The 27,260-nt window shown below is 47.2% G+C and overlaps 1 pseudogene; it reads right to left on the bottom strand.

Annotated features, from left to right (window-relative positions):
* Positions 1-19,277: 19,277 nt before the first annotated feature.
* LOC116597033 lies at positions 19,278-19,697 on the bottom strand (annotated as a pseudogene).
* Between the last annotated feature and the right edge of the window lie 7,563 nt (positions 19,698-27,260).

The raw sequence follows: 27,260 nt of genomic DNA, 5'->3' as shown, positions 1-27,260 counted from the left end.
CAGTAAAATGTAAAGGAGGGAGGAGTTCAAAGACTGGGAAACAGACTGATGAGATGGCGAGGCTGGGGAGCATGTGGAATGGAAAGAGACCTCCCCCAGGCTTCTGGAAGAGCGCTGTTGCCAGCGGCACGGTGGGGGGCCCCACTCAAGACCAAGGGTTTTGAGAGAACCAATGAGTTTATATAGACCTTAGGGAGAGTGGGGGAGGGGGGAGGGAGAGAGACTCAAGCAGGCCTCCTGCCCAGTGGGGAGCGCGACCTCCCAATCCTGAGGACCATGACCTGAGCTAGAGTTGGACACTCAACCGACTGAGCCCTCCAGGCGCCCTGAGCCAGTGAGATTTAGACTTACAAAGTCAGAGCTGCAAGCAGGGACGTCCAGGGGGCATGGACAACCAGCAGTGTGGTCAGGGGGCAGAAGGGAGGCTCGAGCTGGAAGTAGAGGTAGAAACGTTATGGGCAGAGAGTTCCTTGTGGAAGCCAGATGGAAATGATCAAGGAAGAAAGCAAAGGACAGATTCAGGAGAGCAGCTCTGTGCAGCCTCTTACTCTATTTTATGTATGGCCCAGAAAGAGTGCCAACGCTTTCCCTACACGCGGGGAACGTGGAGCTGGTATGCATAGACTAGCGAGCTGACTTGCCCCTTCACACGCCCCCAGGAGCTACGGCATTGTGGGACGGCAGCCCCATGCCCCGATCCCAGCCTGCGGGGGTGCGCTCACCCCACAGTCCATCTGAACCATGGTCTTCTTGCTTGCCTCCCGGTCCGGACGGTATGCTCCAGTGCCCACAGTGCTAGCTCCTGAGACGCCGGCCCCAAGCACGGAGTGTTTGCCCACAGTATGTTGTACGTATTTCTGACGGGAGTCCGTAATCTCAAGACGTTTGTGAATAGAAGGAATGCACATTTCGGGAGCATCTGGTGAGAGGCAGCAGCACGACGGGCTACCGCGGTGGACTCTGGACAGGACTTTCTTAGTTCTAACTTTGCTCCATTGTTTAAGAACTGTGTGATCTCAGGTGAGTCACTAAACCTCATCCTGCTTTGGTTTCCTTCTCTGTAGAGTGCACCGCAGGGATGACTGGGCACAGCCCGTGGCAAGCACTGAGAATCGTCCCTGGCACTTACTGAGCATTGGTAAATTTTACTTATGCTCATTTTGTAACTAGAGGAAATGATTGAAGATACAAACAACATAGGCTCCTTCCTAAAATAAGTGTCTAGGGGAAAATGAGCAAATGAACAAAGATTAGGGGGGAAGATAGGGATAGATAAGGAACTTAGTCAAGAAGTTTCTGACGAGGGGTGCTGATTTTTGTAATACAAGAGGACATAAATACAGATGGGGTTACTTTTACTCAACCACATTCCAAAATATCCTAGGATGTAATCAGTTACTGAAATCCAGTTAACTGCAATACAACTTTGCCTTCTGCTTTGTAACTTTAAAAAACTTCTCCTGTGTTTCTGGGGCACCTGGGTGGCTCAGAGGGGTAAGCGTCTGCCTTCGGCTCAGGTTGTGATCTTCAGGTCCTGGGACGGAGGCTCAGGTCGAGCCCTACGTTGGGCTCTTGGCTCAGCAAGGAATCTGCTTCTCCCTCTGCCTCTCCCCACTCTCGTGCTCTCGTGCTCTCTCTCAAATAAATAAATAAAGTCTTAAAAAGAAAAAAAAATAAAGAGCCAGTCCATATATCACCTTCACAGTCTGTGGAAGCTAAACAAGCCGCCTGCGGTACTGACGCTCTTGACCACGGTTATTTCTTGAAGACTAACATCTTCCCTCGACTTCCTTTTCCCTTTCCAACTGCTGTCGCTTCTTTCCACTGCTAAACATCGTACTTGCTCTTTCCACCATTACTCGTGGTTCCACTGCAATTTGGCTTTCAGCTTGTCATCTTCCCGAAGCCATTCTTGCCAGGGCCACCAGTGACCTTTGCTGTCCTTCTCTCTAACCTCTCCGAACCAGTCAGCCCTGACAACCTGCCATTGTCCCGTTTCCCCACTTAATTCTCACGCGTCTTTTCTGGGTTCCTTGTTCATTTCAACTCTCTTTCTTCGACCTCAGTCTGAACACGTCTCCAAACCATTCTTCAGCCCTCCTGGCTATTCTTTCCCTGCACACAGGCTCCCAGTGCTGGATCCTTCTACTCCCATGGCTTAAACTCTGACTCCCTGGAGATGAACTCCAAACCCACATGCATAGCTCTGCGGGTCTCAGACCTCAGCCTCCCATCTCCCACTGCTTCCTGATGACCTCCACCTTCAGAGCTGACCATCGCTATGAATTTAGTTTGTCTAAATCCAAACTTAGCTTTCCCCCTTTTAAAAAGTTTTTATTTAAATTCCAGTTGGTTAATATATAGGGTAATATTAGGTTCAGGGGTAAATATAGCGATTGGGCCCTGCCTTACATCACCTGGTGCGCACCACTGCCTTACATCACCTGGTGCGCATCACTGCCTTACATCACCTGGTGCGCATCACTGCCTTACATCACCTGGTGCGCTTCACAAGGGCCCTCTTTCATCCCCATCACCTGTCTCACCCCCACCCCCCCCACCTCCTTTCCGGTAACCCTGTTTGTTCTCTGTAGTGAAGAGTCTGCTTCATGACTGTCTCTCTCTCTTTTCTTTTTCAGCTTTGCTAGCTTGTTTTGTTTCTTAAATTCCACATATGAGCGAATTTGGTATTTGTCTTTCTCTGACTGACTGACCTCACTTAGCCTGATATACTCCAGCTCCATTCGTGTCATTGCAAACGGAAAGATCTCATTCTTCTGGCTGATACTCCATTTACGTACACTCCACATCTTCTTTATCCACTCATCAGTCGATGGATACTTGGGCTCTTTCCATAATTTGGCCATTGTAGACAATGCTGCTATGAACGTCTGGGTGCATGTATTCCTTTGAATTAGTATTTTTGTATTCTTTGGGTAAATACCTAGTGGTGAGATTACTGGATCTTAAGGTAGCTCTTTTATCAACTTTTTGAGGAAAAAAAAAGTTTTCCAGAGTGGCTCATCTTTCTTTTTTTTTTTTTTTTTAAAAGATTTTATTATTTATTTATTTGAGAGAGAGAGAGAGGGAGAGAGGGAGAGAGAGCACAAGTTGCGGGCAGAGGCAGAGGGAGAGGGAGAAGCAGGTTTCCTGCTGAACAGGGAGTCTAATGCAGGCCTCGATCCCCGGACTCCGGGATCATGACCTGAGCTGAAGGCAGAAGCTCAACTGACTGAGCCACCCAGATGCCCCTCATCTCTCCCTTTTTAATTTTTTTAAAGATTTTATTTGTTTATTAACAGACAGAGATCACAAGTCGGCAGAGAGGCAGGCAGAGAGAGAGGGAGGAAGCAGGCTCCCTGCTGAGCAGAGAGCCCGAGGACCCTGGGATCACGACCCGAGCCGAAGGCAGAGGCTTTAACCCACTGAGTCACCCAGGCGCCCCTCATCTCACCCTTTTAAGCCAGTTTGCACCTGAATTTTTGCCCTTGTTCATTTGTTCACTTAGTCCCTCAGCAAACATAAAGACTCCAAGTTACCCAAACTAGAATCTCCAGTCATCTTGATTTCTCCCAGTTTCTCCCAGCTTCCCATCACTTGGTGACTAAACCAGCTCAGTAGTTTCCCAGCTGGTATCCTTACTTCCCACCTCTCCTTCTTCCCATTGGCCCTTTACATACACCCCGCCAGACTGATCTTCCCAGGACCCTCCAAAACTGGCCAGGACTAATTTCTGATTTCAGATCTGAACCTCCTTCAATCTCCTCCCAATCCTTCGTGGAGGGTCCCAGCATGGGTTGATTTTCAAGGCTCCTCAGAATGTTTTTTTATAACCTGCTTGAACCCAGTTTCGTTATGTGATCATCGATAGCAAACGTACTTCCCTTCACAGCTCCTCTTCCAGCCAAATTTCTCTCCACGCACTTCCGGGTATACCCAACCCCTATGTAGACCGTCTCTTTGCTTATCCAAGTGCCGCCTTCTTTCCAACCTGCTTTCAAGCCTTCCTGCCCTCAGGAAGACTTCTGCCTCCGGAGAAACCCTGAGTCACTGTTCCCTGGCAACACCCCTTGCCCGGAGCATTCACTTGCTACACATCATGCTTCCCTGACTGATAGTCATCTATGTCCACTGCCTCCTCCAGAAGACTGAGCAACATTAGTTAGGGTAATGACTTTTCTTAAAATCTTTATTGCTTGGGAGGTGGCCCAATGCCTACAGAAGAACCTCAAAGAATTGTTGTTCATTATCACACCAGCAGAAGCTAAGTAATACAGCTGAGCTCTTTGTGTAGGGGGAAAACAAGGAACCATCCAATATATCTTGATATTTAAAATTGGGGACCTAGTCTCTAACGGTCCTTGGTCGCAGCATAAGTTAGATTGTCAGCATTTCACTTATCCATGTCCTATCTCCCTCAAAATATGTGCAGAGTGGGGTACCTGGGGGACTCAGTGGGTTAAGCATCTGCCCTCATCCCAGGTCATGATCTCTGGGTCCTGGGATCGAGCCCTGCATTTGGCTCCCTGCTCAGGGGGGGTCTTCTCCCTCTCCCACTAACCCTCCCCACCCCGCAAGCTTTCTCTCTTAAATAAGATCTTTTTAAAAATTTGTGCAGAGTAGTAATCATTCAAAAAGCATACCATGGGGCACCTGGGTGGCTCAGTGGGTTAAAGCCTCTGCCTTCAGCTCAGGTCATGATCTCAGGGTCCTGGGTTCGAGTTCCACATCGGGCTCTCTGTTCCGCGGGGAGCCTGCTTCCTCCTCTCTCTCTCTCTGCCTGCCTCTCTGTCCACTTGTGATCTCTCTCTGTCAAATAAATTTTTAAAAAATCTAAAAAAAAAAAGCATATCATATCGTTTTTGTTTGATTTTTATATACCTATGGACTAGCAGTGCTAAAACTGTATTTGAATTTTGATATTTATTTATTTATTTATTTATTTTTTAAAGATTTTATTTATTTATTTGACAGAGAGATCACAAGTCGGCGGAGAGTCAGGCAGAGAGAGAGAGAGAGAGAAGCAGGCTCCCGCTGAGCAAAGAGCCCGATGCGGGGCTCGATCCCAGGACACTGAGATCATGACCTGAGCCGAAGGCAGCGGCTTAATCCACTGAGCCACCCAGGCGCCCCGAATTTTGATATTTAAATATAACATCTTCGGTGTGCCTGGCTGTCTCAGTCAGCAGAGCTTGCAACTCTTGGTCTAGAGGTTGTGAGTTCAAGACCCATGTTGGGCATGGAGCCTGCTTTAAACAAACAAACAAAAAATTAAGTGTAACATCTTTTTCCGCTCATGGCTCTTACCTAAAATATTTCTTTCTGAAAATAATAAAAAACTTGGGGCTGTCATGTATTTGTATTTTTATCATTTGTTTCTCTTACCATATTTTTGTTTAATTAATAGACTTCTTGACAAAATAAATTTATTCCTGAAAAGTTGGCAGTAAATCTGATCTATACTAATTAATCAGATTTTCTTGTTGACATAAATTACCAAATTGGAGATGCTCTCCTTTGGGAAGTGTTTTGGGTCTAAGACTAAATAAAAACCTTGCTAGAAAACGTAATGCAACATTAAAACCACATACAGGCGTTGCTGGGAGATACTGGCAGTTTAGTTCCAGATCACGGCGATTAAGTGAATATTGCAATAAAACGAGTCAAATGTATTTTTTGGTTTCCCAGTGCCTGTAAAGGTTATGTTTATACTATAGTGAAATATATTAAGTGTGTGATAGCATTATGTCTAAGAAGACAATGTACAGATCTTAATTAAAATATACTTTATCGCTTAAAAAAAGCGCTAACCATCTTCTGAGCTTTTAGTGGGTCATAATCTTATTGCTGGCAGAGGGTCTCTTGCCTTGATGTTGATGGCTGCAGACTGCCTGGTTGGGGGGGGTTGGCTGCTGACAGTGGGAGTGACAATTCCTTAAAATAAGATAACAGTGAAGTTTGCCACCTTGACTGAGTCTTCCTTTCCCACTCGATTTCCCTGTAGCATGTGATGCTGCTTCATAGCATTTCGCTCACAGAACTTCTTTCAAAGTTGGAGCCCGACCTCTCAAATCCTGCTGCTGCTTGATCAAGTGAGTTTCTGTAATATTCTAAATCCCTTGTTGCCATTTCAACAATCTTCACAGCATCTTTGCAGGGAGCAGATTCCTCTCCAGAAACCCTTTTCTTTGCTCAGCAAACAGTCCTGTATGGGAAAGGCGAGCTCAGGGGTCCGAGCTTCTCTAAACTAGAGGTTTGACCTTGGGAAAATAAACTCACCCTCAGTGTCCCCGCCCATAAACAGGGCACTGGGTTAGGTGAGTGGTTTCTGAGCTCTGCTCTGGGAGGTCCTCCAGGCCCCTCAGAGTGGTGGGTAGGATTGCAACGTGGGTGGGGGGGGGCGGTGGGGGGGCGTCAAGGCTCTGCACTTCCCCTCCTTTTTTTTTTTTAAATTTTTTATTTTTTATAAACATATATTTTTATCCCCAGGTCCCCCTCCTTTTTTCATGAGTTATTATGACCAGTGAGTTCTGAAGCCAGAGATTTAAAATGTTTGTATATCTTCAGATTCTATAGTCTCTGCGTCTCCTTCCAAATCTGAAATTCTAACAACTTTTACTTTTTTATTTTATTTTATTATTATTTTTTAAGAATTACTTATTTATTTGACAGACAGAGCTCACAAGTAGGCAGAGAGGCAGGCAGAGAGAGGGGGAGAGAGGAGGAAGCAGGCTCCCCGCCGAGCAAAGAGCCTGATGCAGGGCTTGATCCCAGGACCTTGAGATCATGACCCCACCCGAAGGCAGAGGCTTAACCCACTGAGCCACCCAGGCGCCCCAACTTTTATTTTTTTGTTTTGAAAATAATAGCTTTGCTATGAAGTACAGATATGCCAAGCTAACTGTTTTGGATTCTTTTTTTAAAAAATCATACTTTTCCCTCCTTATGCTACCAGATTCTAGCTTTGTAAAATCTTGAAGATTAGGAAGATCCAAATTTTAACGAAGTCTTTTGAGTCCGGTAATTAGGGATTATCACGTCGCGGAGGAAACTCTTCAAATGCATATTCATGCACCCTAACGTGACAGTATTCTCAAAGTATGTTGTTGTTTTGTTAGCTTGGAAAAATTCCTTGTTCTGAAAGTCTTAACCGCTTCTGCTTTTGGTGTTGTTGATCTAAGTGGTGTTTCTGGATCCCGGTACTGGGGACGCTCGGGCTCTCCTGTTGCGCGGTGTCCAATGGGTTTTTCCTTAACTCTTCCCCGCCCCCCCCCCCCCGCCGCCCCACCGCCCCCACCCCTCCCCCTAGACCCCACCTCTGGACCCTGCGAGCCCTTTCCCTTGCCGCCAGATCAGTGCCCCAGCTTCCCCCTCAGAGCCCTTTGGCTCTTTTTACTGAGTCTGCATCCCTCACTTTTAAAAAAGATTTTATTTATTTGACAGACTGAGATCACAAGTAGGCAGAGAGACAGGCAGAAAGAGAGGAGGAAGCAGGCTCCCTGCTGAACAGAGAGGCCAATGGGGGGCTCGATCCCATGACCCTGAGATCATGACCTGAGCGGAAGGCAGAGGCTTCAACCCTCTGAGCCACCCAGGCACCCTGCATCCCTCTCTTCCATCATCTTTCCCAGGAGACTCTGCACCCGCCGCGGTGCGGGACGGGCTGCCCCTGACCCCGGGGAGGCAGGTTCTCTCCACGTGGGGCCCACGATCGTCCCGGAATGCGAAACCCGAGTGCGGAGACGCTCTTTGCCTCCTGGTCTTCCCAGGAAGTCGCCCTGTGACTTTCTTGAGTTTCTCGTAGCTTCCTGGCTGCGCAGGAGGTGAGAGGGCGGGTCCCCCCCTCCTCAGCTGCGGGCTGTGGCACCGGCTGCCCAGCAAAAGGACGTCCTGGCTCTTGGAGGTTCTTGCGCCTTCTGTCTCAGGCCTGGCCTGCGGGACAGAGGACACTGAGGGTGGGGGGGCTGGTGCTCGGGCTCGTTTTCGCGTCTGTATAAATTAACCAACGAAATCTAACGGGGCTGCTGCTTGCTCTACTGACCGCCTCTGCCGCCCTTACTGGACACACGGAGCTACATCTGTGGACACCTTTGTATCTCGCCTTGCTTAGTCGCTCATTTCGTCCCCAAATATGCTGCAGAAGAATTTTTAAAAAAGCACGAAGGTGCCATAGCACAAACTAGATTGGAGAGTGTTTTTTTTTGTTTGTTTGTTTTTGGGTTTTTTTTGTATTTTTGTTTTTGTTTTTTGGTTTTTTCCCCTGCTTGCATTTTAAAGACACCTCCTCTGCTGTGGCAATTCCATCTGTCGGAATAGCAACACACGCATGATCTCTAAACAGTGTTTCCCTTGGAGCAAATTTATAATCCATTCACTGGTGGGCCTTGGGAAGATGTTTGGATTAGTTTTAGTGCCATTAAGAATGTTTGTTGGCGTAATAGCCTTAAAGCCTAAGTTCATCAATTATTCAAGGACTAATTATCTGTTCTGTTTATTATCTGATCTGAGCTCCCGAGGTCTCCCTGCTCTTGGTCCAGCGTCGGGTCCCACAGACCTTTCTAGCTGTATGAGCAGGTGTGCACAGCGCGGGTGTGGGTAGGGGAAGCAAGCAGCTGCAGGAGGTTCTGATAGGTCAAGAGTTGTAATTGAAGAATTTAAGGGAGGAGGCTATTTAAAAAAAAGATTTTATTTATGTATTCATTTAGAGAGCATGTGAGTGGGGGAGGGGCAGAGGGAGAAGGAGGGAGAGAATCTCCAACAGGCTCTGCGCTAAGCGTGGGCTCCACCTGATGACCCTGAGATCGTGACCTGAGCCCAAACCAAGAGTCCATTGTTCAACTGACTGAGCCACCCAGGCATCCCTGGAGGAGGCTTTTTAAGGGGGCTGTGGGTGTTAGTTATTAGTCATCGCAATGCTGCTCCTGATACTCTTTTTCTCATAGCCTGTGCACAATATTCCTTTTTTTAAATAAAAAGATTTTATTTATTTATTTGAGAGAGAGAGAGAGAGAGAGAGAGCATGAGTAGGGTAAGGGAGGGTAGGGCAGAGGGAGAGGGAGAAGCAGACTCCCTGCTGAGCGGGGAGCCTGACACAGGGTTGGATCCCAGGATGCTGGGATCATGACCTGAGCCAAAGGCAGACACTTAACAGACTGAGCCCAGGAGCCCCTGTGAACAATATTCTTGAAGACTCCTTTTGAAGTGTAGAATATCAGAAGTGGAAGGGTAATTTAGACGAACACCTTAATATAGGAACCACTCTTCACTACACTTAAAAGATGTCTTCCGCTTTCACCCCCTCAGGTAAACTCTTCTATTGTGCAACTCTAGTAAGACAGTTCCGGACGTAGTTAAACCCTATACATTCCAGCCATTGGGGTGTCCTCTGTACCTGGGGGACACGCCTATCAAGTTTTCATTCTCTTCTTCACAATAAACATAGAGGTTCTGCCACTGACCTCTTTAGGGACCTTGTTTAGCAAATGTCCTAACTTCCTTGGCCTTCTATTTCCTTCTCTATGAAAGAAAGAAGTAGAATGATAGTACTTTAAAGTAGCTTCCAATTCAGAAAGTCTAGGATATTCTTATTTTAGTAGTGAAAGTTAGTATTTTCATTTGTTGATTCCTAGTTCTTCTTTTTTTTTTTATTAAAGATTTTATTTATTTATTTGACAGGCAGAGATCACAAGTAGGCAGAGAGGCAGGCAGAGAGAGAGGAGGAAGCAGGCTCCCTGCTGAGCAGAGAGCCCGATGCGGCGCTCGATCCCAGGTCCCTGGGATCATGACCTGAGCCAAAGGCAGAGGCTTTAGCCCACTGAGCCACCCAGGCACCCCGATTCCTAGTTATTCTTAAAAATGGAATCATAAATAGTAGGTCTCAAACATGACTTGTAGTCACTAAATTCTAGCATACTCTTAATGTTGCCTAGCAAACAAGTATTCCCTTTATGCTTCTCCCTTTCCTAAGAGGACAGGTGCATACTTTCTCCTCTGTCCTTCAACCCTACCTCATACCTCATACCTCACCGTGAGCAGATATCCTTGCTTCCTGTTTCACTAACAAAAGTAAAGCAATCAAAGACAAGTCCTACATGCTCTTATGACACTTCTATTCATTAGTAGATGTCTCTGTTTTCATTTACTCCCCCTTCTTCTTGGTACCGTAGGTGATGTGTCTGTGCTCTTAGCAAAGACCTCCCCCTCCCCTTGGACTTGGATCCCATTTACCCAGAGACATGGCCCCAGGAACTTTTCCTTCACTTCCCTATTGTTTCCTTATCTACTGGATCATTTTCCACGTATATACAAACAGGTGTATGTTTCACATCTTAAAAGAAAAAACAAAAAAAAACCCACAAGAGCCTCTATTGCCTCCTTATTTCTAGTTATTATTCTATTTTCCTTGGAGCAGAATCGTATGTACTTGCAATCTCCAGTTTCTCTTTTCGCATTCCCTCTCTAACCTACTCCTGTGAGATCCTCACCACTGACTCCTGTCCCCACGGACCACAGAATTGTCCTTTCAAGGTCATTTACACCTCTGTGTTGCTAAGTTAGCTCCTGCTCCTCACTCTACTTAGCCTAGCAGTAGCACTAGACATGGGGGACCACACCTGCCATCTTAAAACCCTTCTTATATTTGTCTCTTCTTACATGTAGGATGCTAGAGTCTCTTGGGCTTTTTACCTCATTGATGCTTCTTAGTCTCTCTCTGGACCCTCTTCTTCTCTCTGCTCCTGTAACATGGGGTGCTCCGGAACCCAAACCTTGTAGCTCTTTTCTCCACACTCATATCTGATGACTTCTCCAATCTCTTGGCTTTAAGTTCCATCTATTTGATAGCTCCTGATTTATATCTGGTAAAAAAAAAAAAAACAAAAACCAACCAAACAAACAAACAAAAAACCAAGACAACAGGCCCCAAATGGAGTTGCTTATGCTAAGCCCATATCACCAAAGTGGGATTTAACTTAATTACAGTTTTGGTTCTACCAGAAATAGCATCTTAAACCAATTAGGAGTTGCCTGGTCACCACTGGTTAAGTCATCTTCCTGCTAGGTCCCTTCTCTTCCATCCAAGGAAAGTAACCTTCCAATAACCAATTCACTGTGTTGCCTAGTATAACTTCCTTTTTCCTGCCTCCTTCTGCCTATAAAATCTTTCATGTTGTACAGCTCCTTGGAACTCCTTTCTGCCTGCTAGACTGAATGCTGCCCAATTCATGAGTCACTGAATAAAGCCAGTAAGATCTTTAAGACTTACTCGGTTGGATTTCGCTTTTTTTTTTTTTTTAATTTTTTATTTTTTATAAACATATATTTTTATCCCCAGGGGTACAGGTCTGTGAATCACCAGGTTTACACACTTCACAGCACTCACCAAAGCACATACCCTCCCCAATGTCCATAATCTCACCACCTTCTCCCAAACCCCCTCCCCGCAACAACCCTCAGTTTGTTTTGTGAGATTAAGAGTCACTTATGGTTTGTCTGGTAGGAGAAGGATTTCGCTTTTTAACATCTCTATCCAGTACCTTTCTTCTGATTTCCAGACATATATACCTGTGTTTTTGACATCTGCCTTTGATTGTCCAAGAGGTTTTCAAGTTCAGTGTTCAAAACTGAACTTTTGGTGTCTACCCAGTGGAACCCTCCACAGTCAACCCCATTGTCTCATTATTTCCACCTAACGCCTTGATACCATCCTTACTCCCCTCTTTCTCTTATCCCCTACATCTGGTTCACGGGCACATCCCGGGGGCTCCACTCTCACAATACACTCTGGCCACCAGTGGTTCGTCTGATTCGCCACCTCCACTGGTTACCACACTGGTCCAAGCCACTGTCAGCTCTTGCTTGGATTATTTCAGTGGCTGCCTGGTCACCCAGATTTTGTCCTTGTCCCACTTTAGTCTGTTGTCAACAAAGCAACCAGAGTGATTCTATTAACACCCTAAGTGGGATCACATAAGTCCTCCGCTCAGAAACCTGTGTGGCTGCCTGTCTTGGGCTGATGTGAGGCTCGGCTGGTGTGGCCAACACCCTGACCTTGGACACTCCCTCGACGCCCTCCACTGTGGCTGTGCTGAGTTCTCTGGTACTTCTAGAATGTGGGCCATACTCCTGCCTTAGGGCTTTGTACTAAATCTCTTTTGATTTGGAGCTCTTATCCCACAGGTACCTAGATATAGATCATCCCCTTACCGACTTCAGGTCTTTACTAAAATGGCACCTTCTTGTGAGGTTTTCCCAGACAATCTTACCTAAAATTTCAATCTCCCCCAATACTTGATACTTTTTCCCTACCTAGATTTTTTTTCTTGTTACCACTTGTCACAACTAATATACAATGTGTTTTACTAATTTATTTTTTAACATCTGTCTCCTTCGTGGAAATGTAAGTTCCAGAGAGTGGGGATTTTTCTCTGTCTTGTGCCTACAGCTGCACCTAAAACAGTGTCTGGCATATGACAAGTATTCATTCATTGAGGGAACCAAGGAATGATTTATCATTGCTCCCTATCTGCTATGAAGACTAGTTATAATTTCTATTTATTTATGCAGAACATTCTTTAACAGTATTATACAAGTACCACATGCTCACATAGAAGAATTAGAAAATGTGGTTAAGAAAAAAGACAAAAACATCTGTAATGCCTTCATTTGTAAATAACCTCTGTGACATTTTAGTGTGTATTCTTCTGGACTTTTCTCACTGTAAGACTATACTTACAGATTTTTAAAAAATAGGGTTCTATTATACATATGGTTTTCTAGCCTGCCTTTTAGTTGTTTAACATATGGCAGAAGTCTTCCAGTGTCAATAAATCTACATCTCCATTATCATTTTTAAATAGCTGCATAATAATTCATTGCGTGGGTGTACAACAGTTTAGTTAACTAATCCTCTTTCTGGACAATTACCCTACACATATAGGTCTCGGGTTGATGTAGAGGTGTTGGCAGATTTGAACAGCAAGAGATCTAGGAGCAGTATGCCTAAACAGCTGTCTTCAATTACTTAAAGAATAAGGATGACAAGTGGTTTGCTTAGTTCCGGAACTAGGACTTGGATTAGTGGATTAACTTGATTTATTTTTTATTTAATTTTTATTTCATGGGTGAACTTTAAATGAAGGTAAACTTCAGCTTGACAGAAATGACTTTGTAAGACTTCTCAAAAATGGAAAAGGCTGTCTTCTTGAGGTAGTAAGCCTTTTGTGGAAGTTTTCAGGGAGAGGCTGGCTGCCCTTGTTTCTGAAATAATTCCTGCTTGGAATGGAGTTGGGAGTCAACAGCCCTCTGGTTCTGTGACTTCCATAAGCAGAATCTGCAGAAGAGACAAGAGTGAGCCTCTCATGCTGGTTTTATGAGGGCTAAAGGCTGTGACTTCAGGCCTCCTCCTGTCTCTAGGTGAAGACAGGAAAATCAAGTTCCCAAATTTATCTTGCTGTGTGTAGCCTGGGAACTAAGAGTGAGAAACCAGTAGGGGTTAAGTGTTTAGAAGAGTTTTTCTTCTTCTTGGAATTCTGTTATGTCCTGCTAACCTCACTTTCCATTTAGAGATTATTCATTTGTTCTAGAGAGTGGGGAGGGGCAGAGGGAGAAGGAGAGAGAATCTCAAATAGGCTCCCTACTGAGCACAGAGCCACACACGGGGCTCTATCTCATGACCCTGAGATCACGACCTGAGCCCAAAGGGAGAGTTGGCTGCTCAACCAGCTTAGCCACCCAGGTACCTTGCCTCACTTTCCATTTTAATCTTTTTTAATTTTTACATTATTCTTTAAATATATATATATTTTTCCTTTCCCTCTTTGACTTCGTTTTCGATACTATATGCAAGCCACAGTGTTGGTAAGTTCGGCTGTGGCTGAAGTGTCTGGGGTCCGGGATGGGTGGTGAGGGGTCAGAGACAAGCGTGCGACGGAGGGGCCCTGGGGCCTCTCACCTGCCCTGCCGCTCGCCCATCAGAATCGGCCTCCCCCCGCTTCCCACGGTGCTGGCTCCACTCCCCATGGGAAGGCTGCTCCTTGCAAATGCCCTCCTCCGTCTCTTGCCATTATGACCCTTCCTGTTCTTGGTAAGGAGACCTCAAAAGACTAGACATTTCTTGTCTCCACTTCTCAGTCTGTAGGACCCCTTAGCAGACCTCACACTAGAAAACGAAGGAGTAGGGTGAGGATAATTTCCCCTAGCTTGTCGTGTGCCTGTCTAGGCATTCCCGAGCACCTTGAGGAAGGCCCTAGAGCTGGCTTGTCCTACATAGCAGCCCCAAGTCACACGGGCTACGGAGCCCCCAAAACATGCCCAGCGGGAACTGAGATGTGCTGAGAGTCTAAAATACAGGCCGAAGGAGTGCCTGGGTGGCTCAGTGGGTTAAAGCCTCTGTCTTCAGCTCAGGTCATGATCCCAGGGTCCTGGGATCGAGCCCCACATTAGGCTCTCTGCTCAGCAGGGAGCCTGCTCCCCCTCCCCCCGCCGCCGCCTGCCTCTCTGCCTGCTTGTGATCTCTGTCTATCAAATAAATAAATAAAATCTTTAAAAAAAAAACAGGCTGAAATTAATTATTTATTTATTTGACAGACAGAGATCACAAGCAGGCATAGAGGCAGAAGCAGGCTCCCCACAGAGCAGAGAGCCCAATGTGGGGCTTGATCCTGGGACCCTGAGATCACGACCTGAGCTGAAGGCAGAGGTGAAGCCACTGAGCCACCACTGAGCCACCCAAGCACCCCATAAAATACAGACTGAATTTAAATGCTTAGTAGGAACAAAAGAATATCGAACATCTCATAAATAAATTCCCCTCTTAGTTACACATGGAAACAGTATTTTGAATTTTTGGCTTAAATAAAAATGCACTGTTAAAATTAATTTTCTCTATTTCTTTTGGCTTTTTAAATGTAGCTACCCGAGAATTTAAAATCATGTATGTGGCTTGCATTTTTGCAGCAGCCAACACTTCTACTGAACAGAGCCGCCCTGGAATTTGCTTGAAGGGTAGTCCCAGTCCCAGTAGCATCAGCATTTCCTGAGAGCTTCTTAGAAATGCAGAATCTCAGGGGCGCCAGGGTGGCTCAGGCAGTGAAGCCTCTGCCTTCAGCTCAGGTCACGATCTCAGGGTCCTGGGATTGAGCCCTGCATCGGGCTCTGGGCTCTGTCGGGCTCCTTGCTAAGCAGGGAGCCTGCTTCCTCCCTCTCCTCCCTGCTTGTGGGTGCTCTCGCTAGCCCTGTCATTATCCGTCTCTCTCAAATAAATAAATAAAATCTTAAAAAAACAAAACAAAACACAGTAAAAGAAATGCAGAATCTCAGCGTTCTCCCCAGACCTAATGAGTAAGACTCTGTTTTATTCAGGTCCGCGGGTGATTCAGGTGCACGTGCTAGCCTGAGAAGCACGGCGCACCCGGGGGTTCCTGTAGGCTTAGTGGTCCTCTCTGCTACCAGGAACGCATCAAGCCCTGCAATGTGGCTACTAACCACCAAAAAAGGCTTTCTGAATGTTGCTACCCAGATCTTGTTGTCTTTTTCTTTCTTTCTTCCTTTTTTTTTTTTTCGGTCCCCCAGCATGGATTGGTTGGGTTGAGCTGGACTCTGCAGTGAGGCTGTCTGTCCTCTGATAACATGTACACGGCGGGCTGGGGGGTGGGCTGGGGTAAAGCAGGTGCTTCAGAGTCAAGGAGGGAGGCATCCGAGATCCTTGTTTGGTCTCCAGGTAATGGTTAACCTACCATGGAGGAAGAAGCAGTTGACACCGTGGACTTTAGTTTCTGGTTCTTTTTCTACAAACTTCCGTGGCCTTGGTTTAATTATCCTCTCGTCTTGGAGTACTGCAAACATTGGCAGTAGGCGGGGCCCTTTCATATCCAAGTCTCATGAATGAGGAGGGGATTGAGCCCAGAAGGACAAGGTCTGCGCTCTTCCTTGCGGCCTTGTTTTCTCCCTGTCTCTGAATGAGTCCGACAAGTCATTTAGCTTCGTGGGAAGTCTGTGAGATCGTCCACCGATAAATTATGGGTTAGGGTTTTGAAAATAGTAATGAATGAATGACTGAAGTTGATTTTTTTAAAAACAGCTTTATTGAATGTCTCAGTGGGTTTGGGATTCCATCACAAAGTACCCCAGACTGGGTGGCTTATAAACATCAGAAGTTTATTTCTCACAGTTCCGGAGGCTGGGAACCCCAGACGAGGGTACCGGCAGGGTCAGAGTTCCGGGAAAGGCTCTCTTGCAGAAGCAGAGGGAAGCAAGTTCTCTCTTCCCTCTCCTTAGGGCACTGATCCCATTCATGAACACATTGCCCCCCTGGGCTCATCTAACCCTTATTCCCTCCCAAAGCCCACCTGGAGGGAGTAGGAGTTCAACCTGTGAATTTGGGGCAAACACCAACATTCAGTCCATGAGATTGAGACACACTATACATGCCATAAAATTCACGCGTTTTAAGTGTATGTTCTTTTTTTTTTTTAAATTTTTTAGTTTTTATAAACATATATTTTTATCCCCAGGGGTACAGGTCTGTGAATCACCAGGTCTACACACTTCTTGAGTGTATGTTCTGAGTAGGATTTTCATTATAACGAAGAAGAAAAGTAATGACACTTTCCTGAGTCTACCTTCATTACAAATTCAATGATACAAAATTGCGGACATTTACCTGTTTTTGTCCTATAATGTGACTCAAACTTACCTCTGAAATGCTGTTTGTCAAAATTCTTTCAGAACGAGAGAATATTTTCCCAGAGAAATTTTCAGTTACTGTGATGTTATTCCATCTTTTAAATCTCTCTTCACAGTAAATTGCAGTAGAAGCTATTTTACACAAATCTAGAGTTGATATTTCTATTTTTTTACAAATAACTCTTTTCATACTATCATTCATTTTACACTTGGAAAATGGATTTTTTTCATCCAATAAGCAAATCTAATCAACTTTTTCTGATAAAGATTTTTTTTTAATATTCAGAAAAAAGAATTAAGAGACCTGAGGGAGAACTAAAATGGATATTTTGCTGTGTGTAGAAATTATCATTTTCATAAAGAAAATAAATATATGTGCAATAAAAATCAGAGATGTAATAGAGAAATGACTAACCAGCACACAGTAGGTAACAGACCCAGGCTGGCTCACGCCCAGTGAGCTCCTCAGGTTGAAAATGAAATGTGAATATTAACACTCTATTTTATCTTTTTTTTTTTTTTTTAAAGACTTTATTTATTTGACAGGCAGAGATCACAAGTAGAGGCAGGTAGAGAGAGAGGAAGGGAAGCAGGCTCCCCACTGAGCAGAGAGCCCGATGTGGGGCTCCATCCCAGGACCCCGGGATCATGACCTGAGCTGAAGGCAGAGGCTTTAACCCACTGAGCCACCCAGGCGCTCCTCTATTTTACCTTCTACTCTCACTTTCCTCATAACATAATTGAGAAAACCTGTTTGAGGAATGCAAATACCCATTTCACGTCTACGTGTCTGTGTATATTCTTTTTTTGGTTAGAAAGAAGTGTCTTATTCCAAACTTCAGGGTTTTTTTTTTTTTCCTTTCTCTTTTTCTTTCTTGAAGTATTTTAATATTTTAAAATCATTTTTGCCTTTTAACCAAAATGGTTTAAAGTGTCAGGTATTTCAAGAAGGCTTATGAAAAAAGAGCTGACCTCGCTGCCTCCCCATGTTCTCTTTCCAGACACAAACTTTATCAGGTCGTCCATTTTACAGGTGAGAAAATAGAGGCTTGGAGAGGTCCATTGACGCACAGAAGTTCCTGTGGGTAGAAGTGATGAAACCATGGGAACTCAGATGTGTTTGACCCCAGAGCTGGAGCCCTGAACGATGATGCTTCTCAGCTACAGAATGTGTAGGACTCCATGGTTTCTGACAGGACTTTTTGGGAGGTGTCTTTCTCGCACACATAAGCCATCAATCAGGCAGAGGGAAAGGGAGACATACAAGGTCAGTGAAATCGAGCCTCCCATGACTCCAGGAGGCTGAGGTCTGCCATCGATTCCAGAAGTGCCAGGAGGAACCGGGCTCCCGGCTGTGGATGTCCCTGTCCCTCTCTTCTGGGGAGTCCGTGGTTGGCCCTCCCCCGCCATCCGATGCTCATTCCTTTCTGCGGCCTCAGTACTGCCCAGTTTGGGCAGGTTTGCAGGCGGCACCCTGTACCCGAGGCAGCTGCCCAGACAGGTGCACCACGAAGGCATCCGAAAAGTCGCCTGGGGGCGCCTGGGTGGCTCAGTGGGTTAAAGCCTCTGCCTTCGGCTCAGGTCATGATCCCAGGGTCCTGGGATCGAGCCCCGCATCAGGCTCTCTGCTCAGCGGGGAGCCTGCTTCCTCCTCTCTCTCTCTGCCTGCCTCTCTAACACCTGTGGTTTCTGTCAAATAAATAAATAAAATCTTTAAAAAAAAAAAAAAAAAGAAAGAAAGAAAAGTCGCCTGAATGAATTTTTGGCAGCAGCATACAGTGTAGAGGAGGGAAAAGCTTTTAAAATGGGGGTCCGGTAGAAACAAGTCTTTACAAAAGTGGGAAGAAGGAATCCTCCCCACCCTTGAGATCCTGGGGGACAGCCTGACACTGTGCACCTGGCCTCCGTGGGGAGCTCCCGAGCACCGGGCTGCCCACCGCCCCTGCTTCTGTCGGTGGTCCGGGCCCGACCTCTTCCCTCCCAGGGCCGCGCTGGATGGAGTGTCGCCTTCGTATTTCACACAGCTCAGTGCTGCGGGGAGGATCCCTCGTAAAAGAGGAGGAAACCTGTAGAGGGAAGGCAGGTGGCTTGCCCGGAGGACACTTGGCAGATTTTTAGTCCTCATTTTTCACAAATACCAAAGGATAATTCATTGACCCTTTTATTTCCCGTGAATCAGGCCCCCTACCACCCGGATGTTTAGCAAAGAGATGTGCTCTGTGGTTTTTGTGAGTCTGCCCCAAGAAGCCCTCTGAGCTTCATTTCCACTGAAGTCACGAACGGTGTGTGTGATGATGGTAAAGCCTTGACAGGGACGAAGCTTTCTTTGGCACACTCGCACCCCATAGGGTTCGACCCGCTGTGCCTTCAGCCTTAATGGCTTTATACCATTCCTTCCCCCTCGCCCCTCCCCCCTTCCCTCCCCCTCCCCCTTCCCTCCCCCTTCCCCCCTCTCTCCCTCTCTCCCTTCCTTTCCGTCTTCCTTCCTTCCTTCTTTCATTTTTCCCGGCTATTTAATCAAGCTACTTGCCCTGTACTCATTCCTGAGAATTCCCCATTGTCATGACATTGTTCATGTCCAATTTTTTCTGCATTCAACCGTAAAGATGTTTCTTCCCGAGAAACTGAACGTTTCTGCTAAATGCACTTGATCCCATAGGAGAATTGGGTTCATAAAATGGATTTATTGCAAACTTTATGTATGAATCACAGACATCAATGAAGTTTTTTATTCCGTGTTCTTGCCTTACGTCATGAAGCATAGGAAGTCTTTTAGGACCTGCAGTCAGACATGCGGAAACAAACCACTCCTTGAACTAGTCTGCGGTTTTCAAGCGCGTGTTGTTCGAGGAGCCACATCTTCTCATCTACAAGGTCAAGAGCCGTGTGAGCTGGGAACTGGTTCAGATGACGATGATCATCTTTGGACTCCGATTTCCTGCTGGCAAAAATTCTCTTTCAGAAACTGGATTATCATGGTGGCCAGCCACTGCAAGAAAGAAGCTTCTGCACATTGTCTGTAATACGTAGCTGCTGCAGGGACACACGGACGGCGGGAACAGCCAGTCAGGTCCCACCTCAGACCCGTGCTCCTCAAGGATGTTGTTCTGATTATTCGTGGAAAGAAATCGTGGCCGAAAGGGAAAGCAGCGGGTGAAGAGTCCAGGATTCGGTTTCTCTTTTCAGGTTTATTTTGGGCAGGTTTGCTGTTTTTCTTAAATTGGTAGTAAATGTTCATTTTAGTATTTGAAACTGCTATTGAATACTAACCCCCTTAGAATTAAAAAAAAAAAAAAAAAAGTTTAGAGAGAGAGAGTGTGTCAGCCGGAGGGGGGGGTGGTGTCACAGAAGGGAGGGGCAGAGGACCAGCACACTGGGGGCCGAGTGCCCAGCCAGCAACGGGGCTCGAACCCACAACCCATGAGATCATGACCTGAGCAGAAACCATGAGTCAGACACCCTATTGACTCTGTCACCCAGGCATCATTCCTCCCCACCCCCCCATCCCCACAATTTGAGAGCCGTCCTGTTGTGGTGACTCCAGGTTTGTTCTTTTTCGGCTTTCTGGTCCCTCTCCATGCCCAAGTTTTAGTATTTTCATTCTTGCCCCCCCCACCTCTGAGCGCGCGTGTGTGTAGACTTTCCGATCATGCAGAAGACACTCCCCTGCCGGGACACCTTGTCCCTCGATGGTCAGTTCTTCCCCGCCGTGTGCCCTCAGGCTTCCGTTCCACTTCTTCCCGCCGCGTGCAGCAGCATCCTCGGAGCGACTTCCCTCCAGGCCCGTCCTGCTGAGAACTGACTGTCGGGCTCCAGACCCGGGCTCCCCGCCCGGGCCTCTGCGCCCACCACGTGGCCTCGTGCACGTTGCTCATCCTCTCGGGACCTCCGGGCCCTTTCGACTTGCACCGAGTGGCCCGTGGGTCTGCGTTTGGCCCGCAGATGCAGATGTGTTTTATTTGTCCTCTACAATGTACTAAGGATATTTAAAATCAAGAGAAAATATTTAAACAAAGCAGAAATATGTAACAGTATGTATGTGTACACATATGTATATATCCATACATGTACATATGTGTGGGTGTATATATACATACACTCTGTGTTTTTCTGGCTTCTCTGAAAGATCCCTGAATTGGGCGGCTCTAATCTGCAGCATGCCAAGCCGAGCAGGGACTGTCCCCTTTAGTTGACATGCTCTTTGTCACCACCCCGCCCCGTGCCAATTTTTCCAATGACTGACTCACCTGAGTTGCTCTGATGGCTCTTGGAGCCCGGCTGCAAGTTTCCTGGCCGCCTTCTGAATGGCTTCTTTGGGTCCCTAGTGCAGGACGCAAGGGCTGGGAGACAGGAGCTGTATTACTGAGGAGGACCGCATTCGTTCCAGACCCTTCTTGCCAGTGTGGCGTTTTCATGTCCAGGACCTTTGCTCACGCTACCTTGAACCTCGCCTGCCCTTCATCAGCTCTTTACCAAAGAAAGCATCTCTTTCTTCAGGGCCCAGCATACACGGTTTTCCTCACTCCGTTGAGCCTTCCCCTACTCTCCCTCGGCACTGGGAATAAGTCCGCCCCCCCCCTTTTTTTTAAAGATTTTATTTATTTATTTGACAGACAGAGATCACAAGTAGGCATAGAAGCAGGCAGAGAGGAGGAAGCAGGCTCCCTGCCGAGCAGAGAGCCCGATGTGGGGCTCAATCCCAGGACCTTGGGATCATGACCTGAGCTGAAGGCAGAGGCTTAACCCACTGAGCCACCCCAGGTGCCCCTTCTTTGCTTGGTGTCTGTTGAGCACTGATCTCGGTGACTGGCAGGTCCATCTTCCCTACCCTATTTCTGCGTCTCCAAGGCAGGGGTCCCACCCCGCTCACCATAGATCACATCCCTCTGTCTCGCTCTCCGGCCTTCTCGCACTGAACGCACTGTCTGGACCCGCGCTGAGGACAGGGTGGATGTTTGTGGAACTGAAGTCCTTAGGAAACTTCAACTTTCTATTTTCGCATTACTGATCGAAACTCACCACGAGGAAAAGTACGGATTCCCTGAAAGGAGCCGCGGGGCGCAGCTGACGTCCTCACTCGGTTTCAGAGTGCCCGGCGTGTCACAGGGGTCCGATCGACAGCAAATAAAGGGAAGAAGAGGGCGTTCGAGCAAAGACTGGAACCCAAGTCTCTCTGTCTTCTGCGGCATGGTGGACAGTCAACCAAATTGCCTCTGCATTCGTTGTGAACTGGCCTTGTCAATGTCCGCACTGGTCTCCCTCCAGTTAGGGTGTTTGCCTAAAAAAAGAACCACCCGGAGGAAGTTTGCTTTTCCGGTCCCTCACCGTAGGAACTTCTCGTAGGATTCAGAAACTGTGGTTTTCTCCATTTGGCCCATCCCATGCGGAGTGGTGCAAGGACGTGGGAAATCTCTAATAATGAAATCAAGAGACGACGCTCTCTTTCCCAGTCATTTTGACACAGAGCATCAGCTCTCCTCACTTTACTTCTTAGACCTTTGTTCAGGGAAATCTTCACATCCGTCTTCCCTAATTCAACCTCCAAAAACGAGCTCAGCGTTTATTCAATTGCTATTCAAAGGAGAGAGGTTCACACACTGGTTAGTGGCAGGTACCAAAAGACGATTTTCCCCCTCACTTGCTGCATTTCTATCTTATAATTGGGTGGTACATACATCTGAAAGAGTAACATTAAAGTTGAAGGCAAGTGTTAAGGAAAAAAAAAAGAGAATTCTCCTTATTAAAATTCTCTTAACACACTCCTCCTTTTTCCTAGTTGATTCTACATCATACGTGCTGGTTTTTCAAGTCCTGGAGGAAAGTGGAACTTCTTACTTAGTGGGGATGGGGTGGCAGGTTGGCCCTGGGAAGTGTTTTTGATATCTTTAGGACTGGGGCATTTGGAGTTAGTTCCAGGAAGATGTTTGCTTCCTGTTGTGAGTTGAATTGTGGCCCCCAACCCCAGCCCTGCCATTCCTCTAGTGAGGTCCCAATCCTCTTTACCTCAGAATATGACCTTATCTGAATTAGGGTTATTGCAGATGTAATTACTTAAGCTGAGACCATATTGGAGTATGGCTTCCAATCCAATATGATCGTGTCCTTATAAAAAGGGGAAATTTGGAGACAGACACACACACTGCAAGAACACCGTGTGAACAAGAAGACGGGGATCGGGGTGGTGGGTCTATCCACCAAAGACGGCAGGTAAAGGGCCCAAAGCTGGGCAAGAAACATGGAACTGATTCTCCCTCCTGACCAGCAGAAGGAACGAACCCTGCCTGCACCTTGACCTTGGACTTCCAGCCTCCAGAGCTGTGAGACAGTATGTTTCTATTGTTTAAGCCCCCCTCAGTGGGGGGTACTTTGTTTTGACAGCCCTAGCAAACTCACACTTCCCTTTTCGGTTCTCTTCCAAAGAGAATGGCTTGCAAGGTTGAGGTGCTTACCTGAAGGCTTGGTGGGAAGATTCGTGAGGGAAAGAAAATTCTAGTTTCTGTCTTCCTGGTGTCAGTCCTATATCCTTTGCTAGCTGCAGGGCACAGCGGTTAAGGGTGAGGGCCCTTGAGCTGGACTTGAATCTTGGCCCCCCTAGTGCTTATTCCCTTCTTTGTGCTTTGATTTCCTGATACATACAAATAGGGGATACAAGGAGACCAGATCTGCAGGGTTGCTGTGTGTTGTAAATGAGATAAATTACAAAGCACCGGGTGCTCAGCACATTGTAAACGCACAAGAAATCAGTGTTTGCTCCTATTAGTATTCTACTACTAAGGTTTTTTGGGGTTGTTGTTGTTTTTGCTTGTTTGAAGTAGGCTCCACACCCAGTGTGGAGCCCAATGTGGGGCTTGAACTCAGGACCCTGAGATCAAGACCTGAGCTGAGGGGGACTTGGGTGGTGCAGTCAGCTGGGTGTATGACTCTTGGTTTCAGCTCAGTTTGTGATCTCAGCGTCTCGGCATCAAGCTCCGCGTAGGGCTCCCTGTTTGGCATGGAGTCTGCTTAGGACTCTCTCTCCCTCTCCCTCTGCACACCCCTCCCCTGTACTCTCTCTCTCTTTCTAAAACAAACAAACAAACAAACAAATAAATAAATAAAAGAAGGACCTGAGCTGAGATCAAGAGTTGGAGGCTTAACCGGCTGAGCCACCCAGGTGCCCCTTCTTGTGTTTCTTAATGGAATCTCTTTTGTTGCTCTCCCATCCGCCTGTTTGAGGCTGGGCCCATCCTTGCGGCCCTCTTTGGGTCTGTTCACAGGACCCACGCACTCAGGTGACCTGAGAAAACAGGTGAGACCGTTTATCTAGGCAGGGGGCCCTCAGCAGTTTCTGCCTCCGTGTTATCGGGGGACTTCCTAGAAATGTGGATTCTTAGACTCTGCCCAGCCTTACTAAAGGGGAAACGCTGGGGAGGGACTGGAATCTGCCCCAGAAGATTCTGATGTGTGTGAGCATGAGAGCCCGGTGCCGGATGGCCTTCCTGCCTCTCCGCACGGCAGCCGCCTTTCCAGATGGGCCTGCCTTCTCCCCTTCCCGGACGCTGTCTCACCAGGCCCATCCGGTAAGACCTGCTCCCAGAATGGGAGGCGGGAACACCGTTTATGCCCCCAACCCCAAGCTGGTTCTCCGAGTCTGAAAGGAGATGGCTTTCTCTGGCAAGGACCACACAGGAGGAGCATCTTCTGCTTTCCTTTGGACTCTGGATGTGACTCTGTCCTCACTGCATTCAGGGACCAGGAGCCGATCTCCCCAGGAGCTCAGGGGCGGCTCTCAGTCCTGTGCCAGGTAGGCCTTCCATGGCCCTGACTGACGGGAGGCAGGAATGGCAATCCATTGATGACTGACAGATTTCTTCATGCAGACCCTTCTCTTGAGGCAAGGGAGGGCTGGCTGTCGCACGAACATCGTTTGTGTTCAGATTGTGCAGAACTGACCCACACTCATCTTCCCGAGGCAGGGGGAGACTTGGGCCTCCTGCGCTGCCCCTGCCACTGTGGCTCATGGCCCATCCCCCATCCTTGGCAGCATCTTCTTCCTGGCATGAAGCCACGGGGGCCCTGCCATGCCACCTTGGCTTGTGACACAGTGCCTCCCGAGTTCTGTCACATCCCAGTCTATTGTGAACCTATAGAGGTCTTTTCTAGTATTGCCCTCATCCAGTTCGGACGTGGGTGGTGGCAGGGTCACCTCCCGGAGTGCCCTGTGGTCAAGGGAGGCTTGGGACCTCAGTGTGGGCTGTGCGGACTTGTCTCCGCCACGCCCTACATTCACCTCCCAGGATGCACTGAAAGCCCCAGACTTTCCCACTCCAGGTCCTCCTGTCTCTGCCCCACATCCATCCCGCACCTGCTCTCACCTGCCATCAGTGTCTTTGGGATCAGGCACATGGCCCCTGTCGCAATCCCCGCCTCTGCCCCCGCGCCTATGGGCTCAGCTGAGTCTCGGCGTTTTTTGCAATACCTGTGCAAGCATATTTGAACACAGGTGGCCAACAGCTTCTCTGCAAGACTGCTTTCTACCTTCATGAGAGATCACTATTCTAGACTCTTCGGGAAGTATTTGCATGTTAATAGGAGGCTCTTGATTATCAAAAGCCTTCATGAGTCAAAGTAATAAAGGGTTTAGGGTGAAATACAGTTCACTACACCAGGCAGTGGCTACCAGAGGCCCTTCCCCAGGGCTACTAGCCTTGGGCCCCACTTTGTTGCCTACTCATTCAGTTAATTGGTCACTCTGTCTTAGGGGGAGCCTTGCACAGCCTGTTTATTTTTTTAAAAAATTTTTGGTGACAGTTTAATTGGGATGTAATTCATAAACCATAAAATACCTTTTTAAAAGTTCATTTATTTTTAGTAATTACTATACCCAGTGTGGGGCTTGAACCCACAACCCTGAGATCAAGAATCATACATTCTTCCAACTGAGTCAGCCAGGTGCCCCTAAAGTCTACTCTTTTAATTTTTTCCTTTAAATTTATTTAAGAGAGAGAGATGTGGCCACCTGGGTGGCTCAGTGGGTTAAAGCCTCTGCCTTTGGCTCGGGTCATAATCTTGGGGTCCTGGGATTGGGTCCCACATCGAGCTCTCTGCTCAGTGGGGAGCCTGCTTCCTCCTCTCTCTCTGCCTGCCTCTCTGCCTCCTTGTGATCTCTGTCTGTCAAATAAATAAATAAATCTTAAAAAAAAAAAAAGAGAGAGAGAGAGAGAGAGGTGCATGAACAGGGGGCATGGGTGGAGGAGTGGGTGGGGAGGGGAGAGGCAGAGGGAGAGAGAATCTCATGCCTTCAGCTGATGCACATTTGGCTGTATATTTGGTTTTGTTCGCTCATTAGATGACCCAGTTGTTTGAGTTAAACCCGATCTGCAGAGGGGAAACTCTGTCAGGCACCGTTCACCTCTCCTGGACAAAATCTCCTTTTCACAGACCCATGCACACTCGGTGAGAATAAGGTTACTATTTTCCATAGTTTGTTATTCGTTCTGACATTCCGTTGGTGTATCAGCCCTGGCTTTTATTTTCTGTATTCTTCTTCTTCTTTTTTTTTTTTTTTTGACAGACAGAGATCACAAGTAGGCAGAGAGGTGGGCAGAGAGAGAGGAAGGGAAGCAGACTCCCTGCCGAGCAGAGAACCCGATGTGGGGCTTGATCTCAGGACCCTGGAATCAGGACCTGAGTCGAAGGCAGAGGCTTTAACCCACTGAGCCACCCAGGCGCCCCTATTTTCTGTATCCTGATACGTGGTTATTTGGGGCCTTCAAGACCCTGGAGGGACTGCCTCTCCCAGCGTCAGCCAATTTCTAGAAGAAATAACCAGCTTGCTCTCGAGGGTGCTGTTCAAACACATACCAACTAGTCCAGAGCTCACAACCACAACCACCTTCTTGGTTGGGTCTCTCTCCACCTACCCTGATCACCCTGGGGCCAGGGACCAGGGAGCAGGCAACGAGGAGCAGCCCCTATGCCCAGAGGCTGCTGAAATGATCTCGACGAAACAGTTCTGAATCTGGCTAGATTAGCCTGCTGGCTCCGTCTCACCCATCCTTCCCCACAGACCCTTGCCCAAGTCCTCCCTTCTGCTTCCTCCCTGGTTCTGGGACTTGGTGCGCACTTCCTCTTGAGAAGGCATCTCCTGATGGCTTGGCCTATCATATCTACAACTCACGAAACACCTTCCACCCCAGCATACTGCCGGATCTTTCATTTTTGGCGTGAGGTCAGCATTGTATATAACGTCCGTTCATTCCAACAAGTGTCATCCTGATGTCTTGAACTTGCCTCACAGCATCTAACATTCTCCTCAATGCTAGGAAACTGACACCTCTTACTTTATTTTTAGCGTTGGACATCGCTCTGTCAAATTGTTTTTCTCACTAGTTTTGTATACAGATTTTATTTATTTTTACCATCTCCAGCTTCCCCTGGGAAATAAGACTTAAAAAAAAAAAAAAGCATGTCATGCAAAGTGTCTTTTATGAGACGTCTGTGCCTGCTAAGGAGAGATGGTAATAGTGTGTGTTTTGATACTATTTGGGAAGGCTTGACGGGTGTTCCTGCAAAGGCACCTGTCTACAAATGGTCCC

The sequence above is a fragment of the Mustela erminea genome, chromosome 8 (genome assembly GCF_009829155.1).
Source record: "Mustela erminea isolate mMusErm1 chromosome 8, mMusErm1.Pri, whole genome shotgun sequence".
NCBI lineage: Eukaryota > Metazoa > Chordata > Mammalia > Carnivora > Mustelidae > Mustela > Mustela erminea.
Note: the sequence above shows the minus strand (reverse complement) of the source record. Positions and strands in the feature narration are given on the sequence as shown.